Source organism: Falco rusticolus, chromosome 15 (genome assembly GCF_015220075.1).
Source record: "Falco rusticolus isolate bFalRus1 chromosome 15, bFalRus1.pri, whole genome shotgun sequence".
In the NCBI taxonomy this organism is placed as follows: domain Eukaryota; kingdom Metazoa; phylum Chordata; class Aves; order Falconiformes; family Falconidae; genus Falco; species Falco rusticolus.
Genome location: NC_051201.1, coordinates 3,820,993 through 3,842,830, shown reverse-complemented (window position 1 = coordinate 3,842,830; position 21,838 = coordinate 3,820,993).

Genomic DNA, 21,838 nt, shown 5'->3' with positions numbered 1-21,838 from the left:
GCCTGATTTGCCTGAAGCTCTGTGCAAGCTCTGGGCTTCAGCCTGGCTCTCAGCTGACCGCGGGAGCTCAGCTCAGTATTAATTCATGAGCAAATTATTCTTGCCAACCTTTTTATCATCACAGAAATCCACAAAGGGAGGACTTGCTGTTTTTCTCCCCACTCCTTTATCCTATTAATTTTTTAAGTGCAGTAAAAAGGGCTGCTGTAATTACCTTTCTCTGGGTAATGAACTATGAAGGAACAAACTTTGCAAAGCACAATAAGGTTAATAAGAAAAAACCTGCCCTGAGCCTAGGTGGTGTGCTCACAGTATCTAAGAGAACGACATTCCCAAGCAACTATATGACTAATTTGCCCTGTGTCATTAATTATGTCTTATCTTGGTAGGGAGAATGGGATTCACATTACTGCAGCGTGCTTTCCTAATAGCTCACGCTGATGAAAAAGCAGTGGAGAAAAAAGAAAGCAAAGCAAAGAGCAAGGCCGGTAAGAAAGGAGCCACACGGCGTGCCTTGCAAACCAGTTCATGCTCAGCCAAGGCAGTAAATCCCAGTGGGGTGTCCAAGGGGAACTGAGGAACATGGCAGTTTGCTGGGGCTCTCCACGCCTCACGGGATCAGAGGTTGGGGTTATGTGGGCGTGATAAGAAAGAAAAACATAACCTAAATACCAGTGGGCACTCTTTACTGAGAGGTAGGTGCCATTTCTCTGTAAGCTCTGCTGGGCTGGATGACCATGACTTGAACGTCTGCGCTTATTTTCAAACTCCTATTAATCCCTTTGTTGTTGATTGTGTTGAGAAATTCACCCTCATGGTGCCGAAGCAGGAGAGGAGGAAAGGAGGTGGCATTTAACCTTCTCCCTCTCATTTTCTCGTGGGGGAAAGAAGGTCTGGAGGCCTCAGTGTGGAGGGGCCAGCCCCTGCCTGGGCCACGGGCAGGCTGTTGTCCCCCGGTCCCTCAGGACTGCTGACAGCTCTAACGTCTCGGTGGACCCTGCTAGTTTGGAGCGACCTACATTAAGGGTGCTGGGGTCCAAACGGAGAGATGTGTCTCTGCAGCAGTGCTGGAAGCACTCTCTTTCTATAGGGAACGGTAAACGTGGATATTTCCCATCCTGCTGTGAATTTTGACTAAGGAGCAATGGGAAACACAGAGTGTCCGGAGCAGTGCCTTAAATCAGGACACCCCTCTCCCCGGTAAGCGCCACAGCTGATAATACGCAATTGTGCTCTTGCTAATGTGCTTTTTCTGACCTAGTGAAGCTGGGTTTTTTCCTACATGGTGTCAACCAGAAAAGCCCAGCACCCAGAAAATGATGTGATGGTCCTGTGGGCAGAAAGAGGTGTTTGTTTCTTGGTTGTGGAGAGAGCGAAAAGAAGGTGCCCGGCTTCCTGGGTGAGTCGGGGAGGTTGGTGTGGGGGGCTTGCTGTTACCTCTGTTATGTGCACTTTGAAAGCGAGCTTCGGTCCCTTGCATCAGTGAAATGAGATTTGTATTGCCATTTCTATTTCACTGGCTTGAGCTTTTCTCCCGGGCTTCCATGCAGGTCGTTGTTCACTGCTGCGAAGTCCTCGGATGCTAGCAAGGTATGTGGCCTCAACGTCGCTGTGATTTATTGACCTCACTACCCATGGAAGAGCTGTGGGAAGTCCCTAAACCACTGACAACTGGCCTCTGGGAGGGGGTATCAGGGCAAGACCTTTTACATCTACTCCTCCCCACCCCACTGTTAGCTGAGCACCGAGCTGGGCGAACCTCTGCTCCGATGCAGAAAGGCAGTTCCCATAAGCAGCAAACCAACATCTGTCAGGCACTTCAGCTGCAGCTCATAATAGTTTATTTTTTCCCTTTGTTCTCTGCCTTTTATACTTTGATGGCTTACCAGGCCACCCAAACCAGAGGACATCCCTGGGTCTTCAGAGCAGGCGCTTAGCAGCATCTTGCACAGTAGCACAATATCAGAGGGAAAAGATGCTCCCCCGACTTCGGGGGGAAGGAGCAGTAACGATTCTCAGAATGTTTATTTAAACATGGCTGTTTATTTTTGCTGGAGATTGGGTTACCTTCCCTTATAGGAGTAATGTTTTTGGAATCCTCGTTTTGCCTATAATAAATCACAGTTGTCTGAAGAAAAGGAGCGGGGCCCTTTGTCATTTTTCTCTGCTTTTCCTCCATCAGCAAGCGAAGGAAATGCCCCAAGAAGAATCATTTATTACGAACTTTCTTTTGACGTTGTTGGCAAGCCCTTGGCATGTCGGCTAGATAAATTACTGCCCTATCTCTGGGCAGTCAGAGCACAAAGCTTCAGCTCTCTTGTTTCTATTTGTAGGTTGTCAGGACCTCTACTATCAGGCAACACAGAGAATAAAGAAAACAAGAAGAAAGGCTCACAGCTGGATCTCAGTGAGGGTGGCAGGGGTGGAGGGAGGGGACCCCAGGTCCTGTTATGACTTCAAGCCATATTTTGTCCAAGCAGTTGCCAACAACCACACGGACAAAATTTTCTTGCTGGTATTGTGGCTTCTTGCGAATCACGGGCTTCGTTCCTCAGTGTGGGCAAACAATACAGAGTTGCACCCAGGGCTCTTTAATTCTCTGTGAGGGGATGGCATCTGGGCTGGAGAACAGCAAAGGGACCTCAGGGAAGAGCAGACTGATGGTGAAGACTAAGACTTCAAAGAAGTTCTGAAATGGCTCTGATTCTTCTCATCCCCTTTTTCTGAGCAGCTTTTCATTGAGATTTGCTGCTGTGGGCTAAATTGCTTGGAAGTCTTTGGCTGATAGAACAGATGGAACTGGTAATCTCCAGCATCTAACAGGCTCTGTTATGATGATTTTTTTTTTTTTTTTTTTTGCAATCACTCCTTGTTTTTCCCCACAAAGTTCTGAAAAGCATTTACAAAGAATAACTATTTTTTGCATAATCGTGGATGTGTACAGCTAGATAAAATGAGGTTGTATAAATGGGACAGGATCAGGTAGTTCATCAGCAAGTGGGCAAAGGGAGAGTGAAAAAACAGGGTGAAAACCTGGCTGCAGCAAAGTCCGTGGAATTCTATAATTTTAATTTCCTAGGGAAATTAATTTTACAGTGCCCATCTCTCTAGCCCTGATCACTTCTTTAAGGATTGAGAAAGAACAGGACTGGAAAATGAGACATAGCTACAGATAAATATCTACCCGATGGCCGAAGCAGCAGTATGTTTTTAGGAAAAGGCACCTTCCCAGCACTGACCACCATTAATGTGGTAGAAATACCTTTATCTGGGAACGTGGCAGGCCACTCGGATTTACTTGAGCTAAAAAATGGTGAGTGTTCAGTTCTTCCTGCTGGGTAGTTTTATTTCAGCTGCCTCCGTTTGAACCTTCCATATTATTAGACTTTTCTGAGTCTCCTGGGGTAAAGGTGTTGTGCTTTGAGTGGCATTCATCCACGAGAGTAACATACATTACGTTCTTTCTGTAGTAGCCAGATGAAGTATGAATGCAGCCGTGCTGCAGAGCTGACCAAATATTCCAAAAAATCAAAAAGGTGAGGTTATTTTAGGCTTTGCAAGACAGGAAGAAGGGGAGGTTTTCCTCATTTACAATCTCCATCTCTCCTTAGTGAGGTTTAGGATTTACAAGAATTTGGAGGGTGCATGGTTCAGCAAAAGCATTTCCCCAGATTAGATGATGCTCATTCTTTGGTCTCCTTTAAAAATATAAGAAATTTCATCGGACCATGAAACTCTGAATGTCAAATAATCCAGGTTTTGGGGATCTTGTTATGCTAAGTGGATCCTTTGGCATCGACTAGTTTTATTATGGACGGAGCCACAGCAGAACCACATTAGAAAAGGATATTGTTACAACACTTTCAATATCAACAATGCTACTTGGAAAGGAATAATGTATTCCAGATGGCTATTAAGAATGTCTGTTCTTTTTAGAAGGGAATTTTTTTTTGTTTAGTTGATTTATTCTGATAAAATTTGGGATAATGTAGACCTATGTCAAACAGTCAGTAAGCAGGGAGATAAGGTTATCCACAGAACGGGCAGTCTGAAAGGCTACTTTCATTTAATTAAATTAGGTAGGTTTTCCTATTGGTTTTATTTCTTATATCTCAAGTATTGTAGCTAATTTTTCTTCATGAAAGAGAAGATAGAGTACAGTTACTGCAGACATCGGAGCTGCTGGGTTATGTCCAGGGCTTTTCCACATCCCTGGCAGGTAATGGGACTGCAGTTACATGCATAGGTGAGTGGGTGCAATGACAGCCACTGATAGAACAGATGAGATTTTGAGGAGCTTGAATAAAAAAAAAAATCTCAATTTGTGATACGTATCACACCAACACGTCTCACCAGACCTGTGTGTAAGTTGGGCACCAAACTGGAGTTGAACTGTCTGAAATGAAATTAAGAAGATATTTTAAATTTGGCTTTGCTCCTCTGCTGCATGTGTTTGAGGGAATTCAAGATGCTGTTAGGTCAAGCTAAAGTTACCGTAAGTTCACAGGCGCATGGTTTCTACAGGCTGTGAATCAGTGTGTCTGCTCCTCCTTTGTCCTGGTCCCCTGATAGCACCCATGGTCCCTGTAACACTCATGAGAACACACTCAGCATCTCCTTTCTATCACTGATGTCCTTCTGTACCAAATTATCCTGCATGCAGGGAACTGCAGGCAACACAAGGCTGACACCATCCCCTGGCAGTGCTGATGAGCAGCATTGCAGGTAAAATGTTACCTGAGCAGTCTTGCATGGGACATATTTTTAATCCCACTCTGGCTTTCTGGTTTGGCAGGGATTTCAACTCATGGTTTCATGCCCGTCCCCAGGCATGACAGTGGGAACAAAGGCTGTCGTGATGTGCTTCAGCTTTTTATTGTGTGTTCTTCTGCAGCCTTGCTGTAGCTGGGCTCTCTCCCAGCTTCTCCTTAGGACACTGCTTATTTGAATCAGGTATTCACAGCCCCCCAGGGATGCTGGGAAGCATGAGGCACGGGGACAGCAGTGGGGTTTGGGCTGGCTGGATCTGGATGTCGCTTCTCCCAAGCGAGGTCCATGGTGACCTCCGCTGATAGAGATCAATGTGTGCCCCTGCTCTCCAGCAGCCTCCACCCATCTCTCCAGCCACCACATTTTCTCTCTGAAGACTTCATTTTGCATTAGCGTGTTTCTCCAGCAGGCATTAGTTAAGCTGCTTGCTGAAAGGCTTTTGAAGATGTTCCGCAGAGCTAGGGGTTGCTGGGCATCAAGCAGTGGAAGAGCTTGAGGAGGTTTGTTAGTCCTGGATGGCCAGATTCCTGTTGCGTACTTGAAATAGATCTGCAGCCGGTTGGTTAACAAAATATTATGCTCAGGATAACTACCTGAGCCACCTCGCCAAGCCAAAGAGTCATAGTAGGGTTCCAGAAAAGCCAATATTAAATCCAGAGATATCAACATTAGTGAAGTAGGACTAAATTATCTCCAGCTGGCTCTGGCTCTCGCCTGAGGCACAGAAATAAGTAGCTCCCTTGAAAAGAAGAAAAGATGAAGGCTGTGTTAATGAAGACCATAACAAAGCTTGCACCTCAGGTCACGTTCTTTTTCCAGTCCTATCAAGTTCAGCCAATGGCAATTTCTAAGCTCCCATCACTTGCCCACTAGCCACTCCACCAAAGCCAAATTTCCTTGTCAGCAAGGGGGACACAGCCAGTCCCACCGTTGGAGTGTCAGAGACACAAGCTGCTCCCGCTTCCAGGGGCGGCTTGCTGTAGGTGACAAGCAGAGATCCCTTGAAACTTCTGTTGTTCTTGATTCGATTATCTGGTTTTAACTGTTGATTACGTATTAAGCACAATCAGAACTCATTACCAGGTGCTTCTGTCCTCACTGACCAGCATCATTGAGTGTGAGTCTTGAAATGTATGAGGAGAATGATAGGTAAGCGTTGGCCATTGCTCCGTGCTAGGTGTGTTTTATAATAGCGACACGTGAGCAACTTAAAACTCAGCCTTAACCTGGATGTTCAGAAACCTTCACTGTGTCTTTCTGATGAGCTCTTACAACAAAAGTGGTGTTGTAAGAAACTGGGATTTCAGACATGAGCTATTTACTGCTGTAACATGTAGCTCTGCTCTCACAGATACCATCTTGATGCCACTAGTATTTTTAATTAACATCTGTAGGTTCTCTGGAAAACCCTGCTCACCATATGAATCTATGTATATAACTAACCACATGTAAAATGCTTGTATTTGATGTATTTACTTCACTTATGATCAGAGACCTGTTCTTTTTTTGAAAATGTCATGAACCCACAAGGTCCAACCAGGTGCAATGCCTTGGGGGAAGAGCTGCATGAGAGGCTTTACTTTTGCATGGTGACATGAGGAAAGCTAGGAAGAGCTTCCTAACTGCACATCGAGGTGCAGAGAGATACAGCTGTTTCTAAGACTGTTGCGCTTGTGCAGCACTTTGGTGTGTATTGTTGGGCGGAGCGGAGATGGGTATAATGAGGCATGGAATATGTAAAATCAGTTGGCCAGGATCACAGGGTGAGTAATTACCCCTATGGGAAGGTAGCAGGTGGATTAATTACTGAGCTGCATCGGCAATAAGCAATTAAAGGGAAAGCATCAGTTTCACATCATCCATTTCTTCTTTTCCAGGATACTCCTCTGGTTTGTCTCTCAGATATTGCAACCTGGAGACAAGTAATTTCTCTAACAAGGCTGAGCAAACATCATGTGTTCCTCTGTGGAAAGAAATGGAGATGGCCAGGAGCAACAGGACACAGTAAGTAACATCCGGAAACATCTCCTGACTCTCTTGTTTTATTTTCTATTAGATTCTGCCTTGTTCCAATCCAAAATGAATCTCTTTCCAATGACTTCAGAACAGTCCTATTAGAGGTGCAGAAAATAAATCCAGGAGCCAGCTCTACGAAGTGACTCATAGTATCTCTGCTGCCATCTTGAGTAAGAGGAAAGTCTGAGCATCGGATCGAATTTTTCCCGTTTGATCAAGTTGCTTCAAGTAGATTTTTGTTAAATTAGCTGGGCCAAACAGGCAGCTGGTGTGCAATGTGTTGGAAAGCCTCTGCCCTAGGACAGGTTACCCTGTTCAGCAGTGCTTCAGGGTACTGGTGGCTGACGCTGAAGTGTCCTTTTGCTAGTGAAGACTAACAGCAAATGAAATGCAAATGCTGCACTTTGCAAGCCTTTTTTTTTTTTTTTTTTTTTTTTTTTTTGCACCTGCCTTATGTGTTACTACAAGCGTGATTTCTTTATACTCCGGATGGACTTAAATAGGTCGGATCCGGAATAACCCTGCTTTAGGCGAGCTGGTTTAATAGTGCTGGTGTAGACCTAAAAGCATATAGTTAAACGAATAGTTCCCCCCTAGTTTTGCGAATTTCTCACTGGGGTAAGCTAGCCCGCAGCCTGAATCTAGTTGTCTATGGATTATCACGATGTACAGGGGTCTCGCTGCTAACAGAACACAGACATAAAAATATTTTTTGAAGTTGTGGACTTACTTAGTTCATCTAACTTGTGGTCTTGGCTGAATAAGCATCACTTTCTCTGAAAGCCCCTTATCATTATTGTTCTTGCCTGGGAGTTTTTCAAGCAGGGAATTGACTAAATACCCATAAAAAGATTAAACATGCTTCAGCAGGTGTGGTGTTTAGCAATGTGTATCAGTCATCTACTGTGCATACAGCAAACGTTGGTTGGTTTCTTAATATCTTGAACTAAACTCCTCTGTTGGTTATGCCAGTATATAACTGAGATAACTCCATTTGGTGAAGAAATTTATCTGGCTTCCTGCAGTATGACCAAAAATAATGAATCACATTCTTTCTATAATTTAAAGTACAACTAAATTGTTGCTTGGCATGAAGTGCTTAAGCAATATTAGAACTCCTTTTGCCTTATTTCTCTATTTTACAGATGGAAATACAAGTATTGCAGTCCAATAAGAATTTACTAAAATAGGCTATTGCCTAGGGGAATATGCCTTTGGGATATGTTTCTATCAACAATGCTGGGGGCGGGGGGGGCAGGGTGGGGAGAAAAAAGGCATGTAATTAGTGTTACAAATTCTTTGCAGGAGAAAAATGAGCCAAAACCCTATGTACATAAACAGAATATTGCAACTATGGAGAGTAAATTGCTTACTGCTGTCAGACTGGTTATTCATGGGGGCCAATGTAAGTTAGAAAGTCCTAACTGGGAGCAAGCAGCAGTGTTAGAGATGTCCTGGAGAAAGATGACGTGACCTGTTTTGTAAAACTGGGAAATCAGAGTCCTAGAGTGATAGTTATCTTTTCTTATATATACACCTTGTATACACATCAATGAAATTCTGGCCAAAATGGACTGCTTTCAGTCCATGGTGTTGATGTTTAAGTTTTTGGACACTCTCTTGGTTCATTAGATGTTGCTAAATAATTTTCAGTAATTGCCACAGTCTCCCTTTTTTGCATAAAGGAATCAGTACCGTGGATCAGCTCCTTGGTGCCTCTTTAATTTAAAACAATTAGACACATGATTAAACTCCCTCGCTGTGAGATCCAGATTCAGGTGCATCTCACAATGCAGTAGCAAGACCTGGTGGGACAGATGCGCGTCTGGGACCCAGCAGGTCTGGCTTCTACTTTCACTTGTCAGTTTTTTTTCCTTATCTCTTGTCTATTTCATTTGTTGCAAACCAAGGACTGTAACTTGCTGCATTTCTGAACAGCACCTGGTCTGGAAGTATCCATCCCCTAAGGGCTGCTGGAATATAAATAAAAGCAATAAAGAGCCTTTTCCCTGTGCTAATATTTCATTGGTGTTTTTATGCAAAATTTTGGCCTGGAGCAAAGTATAATTGGCAGGCAGCTTTTAACTGGGGAGGCCACACTGACCTATTTCAGCAAGGGACCACAGAATAACAAACCCATGTTATGCTCTAAACATAACTGAAATAAGAAATGAAGCTTGGGTTTGAGAGCTCCTCCAGGATTTAAGGCTGGTTTCCCCTTGCTGAAATATCGGGGCGGGGGGGGGGGGGGGGGAGGGTGTGTGTGTGTGTGTGGAAAAAATAAGCAGGAGGACAGAGATTAGGTTATTCCACATGGCGGTGGAAAAATAGTGTAGTACTGGGAGTTTGAGCTCATTGTCTGGTATTGCACTTTAGCTGTGCCCCCACGGACCATCCTGTTAGCCCAGATGCTGCCCCTCCTTCTCCCTATACCTAAAGGTAATTATTATTAAAACTGGTAAAGAACCTTCCATTTGTCTTTCATTACTTTTTCCTCTGTTAAATTTTTCCTGCACTCTTTTAAGATTTTACATAACTTGAGGAGGCAGGATCGATAGACAGATTTAAAGTAAAAGGGCAGATGTACCAGCTTGTCGCCGAGTTTGGCAGCCACAGGGTAAACCCAGGACAGGGCAAGGGGTGACTTCCCTGCCCCTTCTGCTGTGGGCCAGCAGGTAAGCCAGCAGGCAAAGCAAGGATGGGAAAGATGACTTTTGTATCCCACGTGTGTACTTAGACACGTGTATCATATACCTATTCTATATCTATAATATATATTATACACTATATATACCAATTATATGTATTATAGATAATATACAACATATGCACAAATATATAAGCTAGATCCTACTTCTGTAACATGATATATGTTCTCTCTTTTCTTTCTTAAAATATGCTGGAATCACTACTGCCTTCCCCACACCCCATCTTCGTTTTTTCTCTCTGACTTACAGCGGGTAAACCAGTGAGACTGTTTCTGTGAGACTGGTGAGGGATTTTCCCCTGGGATTGCTGTTGCACAGGCAGAACTACCCCCAGCTGAAGCAGAACTGCCCTGGCTGTCAGGGCAAGCAAACACTGAGCTTTCTAGGAAATTTTTGTTAAAGTGGGGAAATGCAGGACCAAAGCTGAGGAGGGGGAAAAGACAAAAGCAGAAAAAATGTTTTTTTTTCTGTTTCCTGCTATTCACTGTTTAGCAGCATGGACTGCAGCATCGTCAGAGACATTTTCTGAAACATTGTCCGTATTCAGAAAGAGGAGTTTGGCGTGAGACGTGATTTTTTACTCCCCTGTCACTCTTGGGCAAAGGCAAATGATCACACAGTGATCACATCAGTGAGACTGATTTTGGCAGCTGGAAGCTTGAGGATGGTCATTCTTGAGTCGGGGAACTGGCTGGAGGGTGCTATGGGACGTTCCATGTTTCATTCAGCCTAAATCAATATAGTCATATTCATTGCAATGATAAAAAAATAAATAAAAATCACCTTCCAAATAGGTCTGTGAAGAACAGAGATGAGCTTCCTCCTTCAGTGCAGTCGTCTTACACTGCCACCCAAAGGTTTTGGACATGTGATGGTAAAAATGTACTTGTCACTTTGGTATGCGCTCAGGTGTCCTCATCAGGAAGGACCTTGCTTGTAGAGGGCTGGCGCGGGGCTGAGAGGTAGGTGGTGGAGAAATTTGCTTCTGATCCATGAGGTCATTTTGATAGAATGAAGATTTCTGAGCAACTTCCCAGCTACTCTGTCCCTTTAGATTGGATTTAGGCTGGATCCTAATACTTTTTGAATTCATATAGTCTTACTGAACCGAGAGGATCAGATGCTGATCTGCAACCCCCTCCTGATTTCAGCGTCATTCCCTAATGAAAGGACTGGTGCAGCGCGACCGCTGGTCACAGAAATTGGTAGATGGCATTAAAATGTGTATCGGATCTACCCCTGAGACTGACGTTTATTACACATTCGGGTTCAGAAGTTTTGCTAAAAAATCTGCTTTGAGGGAATTTTGACAGCGGCAATTCACCGATGAATAAAAAAGGCGACTGTGTCATTTGCTGGTGAACTCCAATTTCTAAATAATTCACTTGATGTCACATACTCTTTAAGATATGAAATTGGTCTAATTAAAGACAGATGTGCAAAATACAGCCTATATGATGGATATAAGGAAAACATACTTTTCCATGTGAGTGGCAAAGCCCGCCGCCACAAATACCTCTCCAGTCTGGTAGCCTCAAAAATGTATTCACAAATATTATTCATCTCAGTGGTCTGCAAAGATTTATCGGGGGTTATAGCTTCCTGAAAACATCTGTGAAACGGGGAGTTTTGTATATGTGTGGATTTGTCACTCAGTAAACAGTCACTTTCTTTTACTATACCCACTAGTCGACGAGAGCAGCAATTATGAGTAAGGCAGTCCGGAAGGGACTGAAGTGTTCAAAAATGGATATTATGGGGAAAATATAGCTTGATGTTTACAATAATTTCTCCAATTTAAAGTCATAAAAAGCATCTTCCCAGCACGTCGGTATGTCTACATACCACTTTTTTTGTGGGAGAATCTTTCAGAAAGAAAAATCTGTCTGAATTTGACCCAAATACTGTTAAAATAACTTCTCATCTTGGATGAGGAAGGCAGGATATATCCACCTATAGATGAATGCAGTAATCCTGAAAGTCCAGGAGTTAAATAAGAGGCACCTGATATTCACTGATTTTGATGAATAACCCCTTCTTGGGTTATGGATGTTGTTGAATGGATGCTATATCAGATTTCTTCCTGGTCATTAAGGTGTTTTTAAAAGATATTCCTACTAGGAATGAGGAAAAAAAGGAGAAGTCCCCCTAGGATGTTGGAGTGATAGCTTGGTAGAGATGATGGGTACACTGGAGTGTGCTAAAGACTGTAAGGGTACAAACATGCACCCAACCAACACCGGCATTTCTTTCCCGAATTCACAGAGACTGGGGTGCCATTGGTGTTACTCAGACTTGGTTTCTGGAGGAACCGCAGGATAAGCTACTGAATGACAGTGCTGGATTAAATACTTGCTGATGCTTCTCATTTTCCATCTTTCTTTCCAATATCTGGCTGGCACGCGTGTTTTATGATGACTACTTCTGGATGCATAGCTGTAGAACAGAGACCGGCAGTGATTCCTCAGAACTACGGGGGTTTCTCATCTCCCATCTGAAAAACAGTGCTTCAGTTCTGTAGACTAAACTATCTTTTCCTTTTGATTTTCTCATTTTTCTTTTTGGCTTAACCCTTTGATGTTACCCATTAAGACTCATAGATATTGTCCCCAAAGCCTCATTAATTTTGATACAATAACCATTTCAGATATTTTTTTTAAAAGTAATATTTCTTTAGGTCTGTGTGTTTCAGTTTTCCAGTCCCCTGCACAAATGGAAGAAAGTCAACTCCACGCATGTTGACTGAAGATCTTTCCTTCTTACCCTGATGCCAAGCTCCACCAAGATGTTTGTGTGTGTGCAAGAGCTGCAAGATCAGACGTGCGAATATATAACGGGTTATGGTGGCTAAAGCAGACTTGACCTTGTTTTTTGAAGTGGTAGGGCTTCCGTCCTTTCTGAGCTTTTTATATTTGCACTTGGCTTACTTAGAAGACAGCACTGAAAGGAGTAATTTGCAGGAATTCCACATTTGTCCTGAGCTACTGATTTATCTGAAGAATGGCAAAGCTAGAAAATTTAGGGGACCAGAACAGAAACCAAAACTATGCAACAAAATGCTGCGCGATTTCCCCGGTAGGAACCTTGCTTTCAGTTCCACAGTTTACTGTAACACAAGACGATACAACCAAATGTCAACTTGTTCTTGATGCTTCCCTAGATCTGGGTCAAAATCTGTTGGTTTATCTCAGGTAATGAAAATACAGGGTGAAGACACAGAGGAAAATGCCTTACAAAAAGCTTACAACTGGAAAAGATGGATTTTGGGGAAATTTGAATCCTTATGGGGGTAAAGCTGGATCTAGGTCCCACCACAAAAGTTTTAACGTACAAAGGACCAAGGAACAATGTAAATGTTCTTAGACCCGGAACTAGGAATATGCAAGATACGAGCCCAAATGTAAGTCCTGGGTTAATTTTTGGGTATGTGGGATATTATGTTTTAAGATCTATGAGCATGGGTTTGATAGAAGAATACCTTTAAAAGGGTGCTTTATGTGATAGAAATATGCTTTTGAAATAATAAAGGCCTCCCCTAAAATAGAAAGAACAACAGCAACATAAAACACTCATCATGCTTTCAGTGCAAAGTGAAAATTTGCACTCCCAGCCTCCCACATTGGACCTGGGTCTTGAGTAATATTCCTGTTTTCTCTTCAGCTGAGCTAATGACAGATCCTGAAGAAGTGTCAACACTGCAACCGAAAAAGCTCAAAGCGGCAGGAATGTCATTCACGGGGGAGATGGGAGTCATAGCAAATACTCTTTTCAAGCGTGGCTACTCCTGACTAATGGCATGTCGTTTTCAGCAAGAAAAGCCGAAAATTTGCCCACAGGCAGAGGGGTGGTCCAGGTGAGTCCATGCCTACCCCAGGCAGCAGCAGGTGGGGTGATGTTGCCCCCCCAGCTCCTGCTGCCAGCTCCGGTCTGGGCTGGGGTATTTGCTTTACTTAGAGGTCGATGTCACCTGTGGCCAAGGAATCCAGCCTAATTCTTGATGGTGCTGTGTGTCATTCTTTGGGTTGGCAGGGGGAATTCATCTTAGGTGACTTCACCTTCCAAAAAACCCGCAGTGTGTAATTCACCTGCGCTCCCCACGTGCTCGGTTTAGAGGGATCGGCATTGCTGTGCAGTTCAGCCCCAGAACCCCGGAGACCTGACTTAGTCTGGGATAAATCATCCTCTGGACATAGGATGAGAGGAAACAGCATCAAGTTGCACCAGTGGAGATTTAGGTTGGATATTAGGAAAAGTTTCCTCACTGAAAGGGTTGTCAAGCACTGCAACAGGCTGCCCAGGGAGGTGGTTGTGTCGCCATCCCTGGGGGTATTCAAAAAGATGTGTGGATGTGGCACCTGGGGACGTGGTCTGCTGGTGGACTTGGCAGCGCTACGCTTATGGTTGGACTCTATCGTAAAGGTCTTTTCCAACCTGAATGATTCTGTGGTATGCCAGTTTTTCTTTAGTGGCTGCAGAGATACTGATGCTTCTGATCCAGATATGAAGCCTTAGTCTGGGATGGTGAAAATGAGGAGAACGGAGTTGCTTGGTGCGGTAGGCAGTGATCTGGGGCAGGTGGTCTGCTACAACCCTGCATTTCCCTGACCAGCAGACATCTGGACTAGCAGGTGGGGAAGATCTCATCCCGAGGGCAATGAAGTGGGTAAATGAGGGAAGGACTGGAAGGTTGGGTGGTACTTAGGTTTTCTCCATGTGTTTTGGTTCTCTGGCTAGTATGCTCCAATGTGTGCTTTCTGCTTCCTATTCAGTGTTGACCACGTTGAGAGTTTGGAGGAGTTTGGGCTGGATTGGTCTAAGCCAGAGCAGAGCTCACCCCAAACTCTCATGATTATTTGAGTCTGAACTTTCCCATGTAAGCTCAGCCTAGGAAAGACTCACATGGAAACGAAGCGGGTGTCATCTTTGTAGGAAATAAGTAGAAACAGAGCATTTCCCTGCCAGAGAGTGAAACACTGCGCAAAGGTCTCACCTGTGAGACGCTGAAAGAAGTTACCCGTTAATTTTGGTGACTGAGCTGGAGTTTCACAAATGTGTTAATGCTTTCACAAGTTGATGGTATCAGAGACGAGCTGGTCTGAAATTCTTAGCTTTTCAGTCAAAATGTGTTGCTTCCCCATATTTGCCAGTTTTGCTACCTGGGACCTAAAGCTGATGATGACTTTTGAAGTCTCAGCCACGTGCAGTGAACAGCAGGCAAGTTGCCAGGGGTCTCAAATGGCAGTCAGAAGCCGGTGCCATGACTAGTGTTTGCAAACAAAAGTTAAGAACCCAAATGTTTTGTTTCTTTCCTTTCAATACTTTTCCTTTTGTTCATTACTAAATATTTTAATTCCCTTCCCTTCTTCTGTGACTTTCAAAGTTCAGTTACAGATGAGAAATCATTTTGAAGCCAACAAATATTCTTTTCCCCAAAAAGAATCTAATGAAAGTTGTTGCCTTTTTCTCATAATTATTTCAAGTGTTGATCAACTGTTCTCTTTCAAGAAAGAAAAAAACCAAGAAGTTCTCTGAAATATCCCCCAGGAATACCCACTGACAGAGGTATTTGTTGGTGTGATGAATAACATGCAGTTCCAAAAACATTGCAGGCATTTCTTCTTTCTGAGAACTTACTCCTGCTTATGGAAAACAAGAGAAATTCCAAGTGGTGCAGGCAGGAGTCAGGTGTTTGCTGTGAAGCGTTTGCCAGCAAGGGACAGGTTTGCAAAGAGCATTGGTCTCCAGGAGACCCCACCTAGACTGGGAAATAAGGTCTTAGATTTTACTGAAGTGTCCAAAAAGGGGCATTTATTTCTAAAACACAGTCACCTGTGGCTACATGAAGGTATCTTTGCAAACCCAGTTGTTATTCCCAGTGGGAGTTCCCGTTTCGCAACAGATCTGAAATTCAGGCTGTCCCATTTTTAGAAACCTAAATGAGCACCTAGTGCTGCTGAAATTCTGGCCCTGGCCAAGCACGCCGGAGCCAAGAATGAAAGAATATGAACTCAGAAATAACAAGCCATCAGGTTAACCTTTGGTCATCAAAAGAATGTAAAACTTCTTAGATTTATTCCCCGAATCCAATTCAGGTTTCAGCTGTGCTGAACACTCAGTACATCAGTAAATTAACTGGGGGGTTTGTGAATTAACCAACCTGAAGTCTTTGCTGGCAGTAGGGTCTTTGTGTGATTTGTGCTTGACAATTTCTAAAGACCAAAATCTATCATTTACACTTGGTGGAAAAGGTTTTTTGGTGTGGTTTTGGTTTTGTTGTTGTTGTTGTTGTTTCGTATTTGGTTTTTGTTTTGTTTGAGTTTTTTTAATCATCCCAGATGAATTTTTTCAGCATAGTGACTGGAGCTTGCTTAACTCTATTTTCCTCAAAGGGTTGTTATTGAAGATGGAATCTAATTGATCTAAAAGCAAAATAAGTATATGTTAAACAAATGTGTTTGGCAGAAGTAAAGCAAAATAAGTTTGTCTGGAGAGAAAGGAGGTGAAAGTCCTAATCTTTTGCTTTTCTACTCTCCAGCCTCCTGTATGATGGGTGATGTTTTCCCATGTCCATCATGCCACTGTCCATCACGAGGACTTGGAGAAGGCTGTATGGTTAATGCCATCCCTACTGGAGATGCTGTCAAGTCATTGCAGAGAAAAGCCACTCAGATCTTGTTCACCGCCTCAGGGTATGACTCAGGGCTACTCCAGAAATTTGGTCTGTCCCTAAATGACCTCAGATTCCGTGGGTTTGGACTCTAAAGGATCTCTGTCATACCTGGAGGTCTTTGAGGCAAAGCTACCGAAGGATGGGTTTGAAACGGGGTGGGTTAAATGAGCGCTAATGCAAGCTGCCACCAAGCCAAACCTAAGATGTGTTGGGGGTTTTGGCCAATTTATTTTTTTTTTTTTGGGGGGTGGGGGTGGGTGGATCATGCTGTTTCTTGGTCAGCTGAGATTAGTTTTAATGGGAATGGTATTACTTGGGGGTGGAGGGGCCTTTGGGGGACTGTAGAGAAGTGAGCAGGGGCTAAGACTGGAGCCAGATTTAATTTCCCCTTCCTTGTTCACATACCTCTTTCACAGCACTGGAAGAAATAAACTGTTCAGCTTTGATGTCACTGATGGAGTAATTTGCCTCTGGGTTTCCACCTATACAGAGAGCGGGTGAGGCTGGCAGTGGTGGTGGGCTCTGTGGCTGCTGCCCGGCACCACGGGATGCTGAACGTCAGCCTGAAACCCCATCGGTATCCCCCGCGACCAGCCTGGGAACTTCAGCTTGGGCTGCCGCGACATCGACACTCCTAATAGGTACCTGCCTGACTGTCTTGCTTTTTAAACATACAGTGAGTTTTAAACAGAGTAAATTAATTGGCCTGATGCTTTTTGGGAAAATAGACGTTACCCAAGAAATTTCTTAAACTATTTTTATTTTATGAATAATCACTGCGCAGACAAAAATGTTTTTAGGAGATAACAGCAGGGAGAACAAGCAGCCCCTCGCTATACTGTGAAAGGCACGGCACTGTGGAAATGCAATGTTAATTATGATTAGAAATACCTGAAAATGTAAAGAGAGATGTTGATGCTAACTGTATCACAAATATTATTCAGTGATTATAAGAAACTGCATCCATGAAAGGAGGGAACTGATTTAGTAGACATCTGGTCTAGATAAATGTGTCATGTCTGCCATTGTAATTATATGCTAATGATATGATTTCACACTGCTTATAATCTCAGAAGCATACTGTTTCTAATTATACCTTGCCCAGAAAAAAGGCCTTACTGGCTTCTGTCTTTCAATTATTGTTTTTATCCAGACATGTTCTCTCCAAGTAGATAATTTTATGGCTGCTGTTGCTTCTGGTACCTGGGAAGCACCTGAACATCGGTGGGTCTGTGCTCACTAATCCCTGCAAGTTCGGGAAAGGGTTTAATTATTGCTGCATTTCAGATGGAGAGGATCTTCAAAATAGTGGTAGGCCTTTTAAATGTGCTTCTAAAAATAAAAGAAGAAAACTTCTACGCCAAAAATAGTGGCTTAAGTCTGCCTCAGCATTTTGCATAGCAACAAGTCTTTTGTTAGGATTTAGTGTCTCGGAGACCTCTCCCCACTTGCAGCATACTTTCCTCTAAAAAACAGCCTCCAGAGACCAACGTACAGCTGCCATAGCCTGCAAGCATCTTCAGCCCCCACTTACCTGCCAAAGAAATGTTGTTTCTGATGGCTTGCTCACAATGCTTCGTGTTCTCTCTTAATTAATCAGAGCTCTTATCTTTTCTGCACTTCATCTTGTCTAAGTGCATTCCCCAAAACATCTGAGTCTTATTTCTAGGAATAAGCGTGTTGTCTTATTGGGACTATGTGTTCATCGGAGCCTGCCCTCTGTCCTCTCCGCAGTACGTGTGAGAAACCGTATCGGTTCATTCCCAGAGCACTATCTTGAACGTTCATGCCGTTTTAATTAAACATGTCTGGGTTTGTCTCCCTTCTCCCCTTTTTCCTGCACCCTCCAGCTACATTCAACCTCACCGATTTAAAAAAAAAAAAAAAAAAAAAAAAAAGGAATAAATGGAAAACATATTAAAAAGAGGCTTATGTCCATCTGGAGGAGGATTGACGTGCATTTCCAAACTGGGAAGGCTGTGTTGTACCGTCCGGCCAGTTTTGCCTTCGGCTATCCCTACACCTAAGATGCCTGTGCAGGTGAGTCAATGCCCAAGCACCCAGGGAAAGGACAGATGCCCCCAGTCCTGTCCCCCTGCTGGAAAACCAGCAAGATATTTTGAGAAAACTGTGGTTATCTCTGTATGCAATGCGTTGTGGCCGACTCACCCATGCGAGCATCAGTACTGCAGCCCAGAGGGAGCTCGGCCACGCTCTGACGTAGAAGCTCTTTCCCTCTTGCATGGCTGCTTGCCAAGGCTGGCGTGGGGGCATAGCACCCCAAGGCGGGGTATTTGCTGCTGTTGCCAGTGGGGTTTCTCAGGTGGCCACAGCTGGGGAGCTGCTCCCTGCTTGTCTGGGCTGAGTACATGCTCCCCACACATGTTCCTCCTCTGGGTGAGAAAAGGGAGCAATATGGTACAGGCAGACGGTGGTCCTTTGGCTTTCCTGGTCTGTTCTGGCGAAAGCTCTTCAAACCCATAGATCTACTTACTGGGGTTAGTATCTCTGAATTGTGTCGGAGTTACCTTTACCTGTGGTTAGCGCTTGGCTTATGCAAGGACCTGAACGACCCCATCTTTTCTCTGCACTGAGAGAAGGTTAGAAAGGGGTGGTGGAGAAGGATCAGAGCCTGGCTTCAGCCCCGCAAGGTCTCCTTCCCCCCCCCCCCCCTCAAGAAGGCAGGAGTTTCTCCCAGAGCTTTGTGCAGGCAACGTAGTAGCCCTTGTTTGACCTGATCGGCTCTTCTCAGCTCTGGCATGTTGCAGGGAGGGACAGAACATCTGCACACAACCCCCGACACACACAGACATCGTAGCTGAAACAGCTTCTTGAGAGCTGCCATATCTGTGCCCCACAGGGGGCTCAAGCTGGGAACAGTGTCTCAGCCGAGAGCTGCTGGTCAGCCCCACAGATCTCTACCTTCAAACCTTTCCTTACTGTTGCCCTGGTTCTGTAAAGGATTTGAGATTCCTCCTGTCCCCAAAGTCCCTCTTGTGTGTTTGTGGCACGGTTCCACCAGACTGACCAAGGCTGATGGCTGCCCTGGGGACACCCTGGGAGATGCTGGGAGAAGAGCGAAGGGGCGGCAGGTCTGCTGTGCTCCAGGGTGATGCCAAAGCACAGCGAGCCAAACAGCAGCCCTCTCCCACCTGCTGCCAGCCTGTTCCCCACATCAAAGGGAGCTTTCCAAGGGCAGGGTTTTTTATGTCTAACACTTGCTTGAGGTCAACTTGAGAGAGATGTCTTCTTAGCTCCCCAGTTGGTCTGCTCCATCAAGTTGAATCATTGCAAGGCAATGAAGGAACCAGCTAGAGATTTCTGGCTCTTGGCTGGGACAAGTGTCCGCTCTGTTGCAATAACGAGCAGAGCTGAGTAGATGTTAGGGCACCTCAAAGTGAGCTGGATTTCTCCTGATGTTAATAAAACTCAGCCCCAGCCTTGAGGAATCACACTTGAATTGCAGCTGTGACTCAGAAAGTGATGTAAGAAAGCAGGGAGAGGAAAAAGAAACGGTTCAACCCTCAGCAAAGCTCCAGGCTGCTGCTGTGCTGGGGTGGTTTGGAACAGGGTGCTGACATCTGTTTGAAATAATAGATAGAAATGCCACATAACAACACTCCAACACCACCTTCCGTAACAAGTCAGTCCTGATTATCAATGTGGATGTGATGTTGAAATCCAGTCCTGAGCTATGAAATTCACTCTCTAACCTTTTCTTGTCCCCAATACCCTTTTCTCATTGCCAGAGTGAAAATTGTCTGTGCGTCCTCATCGCCCAGCTTTCTTTGGAAAGAAGCCTTAACCCTTGTTTTGGGCTGAGAGACCGAGAACATCAAGGGATCTCTAAAGCCAACATCATCAGGGCAGGAGCCCAGATTTCTTCTCTCAGGGCCACAACTGCCTAAAAGCACGGTGAACACCAATGTGGCTATTTTAAAGGTGAGAAACACATACAAAAACCCCCGGAATTGTAGAAATGTGAGAACTGTTAGCTGTGGTAGTAGCAGAGTGCTGAGAATTGGGCAGGATTGTGCCCATAGCTCAGTTAAAAAAAAAAAAAAAAAAAAGTGCCAGATTAATAGGCATAATCAAGACTGACATTGGGTAAGAGGCAAGAACGACTAATCAGATGCTAACTTAGCTGATGCTGGCATTACTGAGAGCCTGGGGGCATAGTCCAAGGATAAAAACATAACGTCTTATCTAACCAAGGAGTCATTTGTGCACCACTACTTACAACATGTTCTTAAAAAAGGAAAGAAGGAAAAAAAAATATCTATGGCACATGAAATTATTTTATGCCTCAGAAATGATAAGAAAATGAAGGTAAGTGTTCCTGTACCCAATCTTTATAGGGGAAAAGCCTATCTAGAGTTAACCCATTGCAATGTCCGCCCTAAGTCCCCAGGATATGGAAAAAGCCATTAAAAATAATTTAAAAAAAAAAAGGTGAAATGGAGGTGAAATCGAAGTGAGTATACCTAAGACATTTCAAAACTCAGCTTTGACGTATTTCTTGCTATTTGGAGATTGCTAGGCTACGTGGGGCCGCCCTGGTCCTCGGTTCAGTTAGAGTTCAGGCAGTCTGGCAACCCCCTTCTCTTGGCCAAGGCTCCTTTTCTGGCAGCGCATCTCCCTATTTCTCAAGATTCTTTTCCTCCAGGTTCAACAGGATGTTGAACTGTATCTCGCAGAACAGCTCATGGAAAGGCAAGGCCCTCTGACACAAAACAACGTCACCGGCGAGGGAACCGTCATGTCAGGGAAGGCGTCTGGAAGGTGAAACCGGGAATAAACCAGGCACATCAAGCTGTATCACTTTGCATGTCTGTTTTTTTATTTCCACCCTTCTGTAGTACGGTTCACGAGTCTTAACAAGGAAAGAGCTTCTGTGCAAAATTCAGTAAATTCAAAAAAAAAAAATTAAATAAATAAAAGGCAAATAACACAGCCCTGTGGGGAAAACCTGGAATTGTATTTCCATAATACAGGCCTTTCCCAGAAAAGCCAGGCATGGGTCAGTGTGAAATGCAACACCACACATCTGCAAGGGAGTCTGCCGGTTCCTTCCAGCCTTTCCCATTTTCATCGTTTGCCATGGCTTGAAACCTCCTGCCCTGACAACTGCAACCGCAGCTGAGCTCCTTCGCAGTGGGAGCTCGGGACATGGGGGCTGCCTGGGAGCAGGTAATGGGGACAGTGGGTGGTGGTGGGAGAAGTCACCTCCCCTCTGCCTATGGGGCAGGGTGAAACCCTGTGGACGGCCGTAACGAGACCTCATTTTTCCCTTCCCATAGTAACTCAAGGGGTGATCTGGTGTGCAGCGTTGCTGATGTCTCATGGCAGACCTATCTCCACAGTCTTCAGCTACCAGTGATGCTGACTTGTGGCCTTCACCAGTTTCAAGTGGCATCGTTTGGTCTTTTCTGAAGAGCTAGGTGACATCGGGGTGGGTGTCATTTGGTGAGACCACCGCTTCGCCCTGGCGGGGTGGCGCATGTGCGCGCACGCCTCTTGGCAACCCTTCTCAAAATGTTTGTGTAGGAGCAGCCATAAAGCAGGCTGTATCGACCCAAGGATACGATCCGAGTCGTTTGAGTCTAGGCCTTATCTACATCACATTATCAGGACCGAGAGAGCAGAGATGCACCCCGGGAAGGGAGGGGACTGG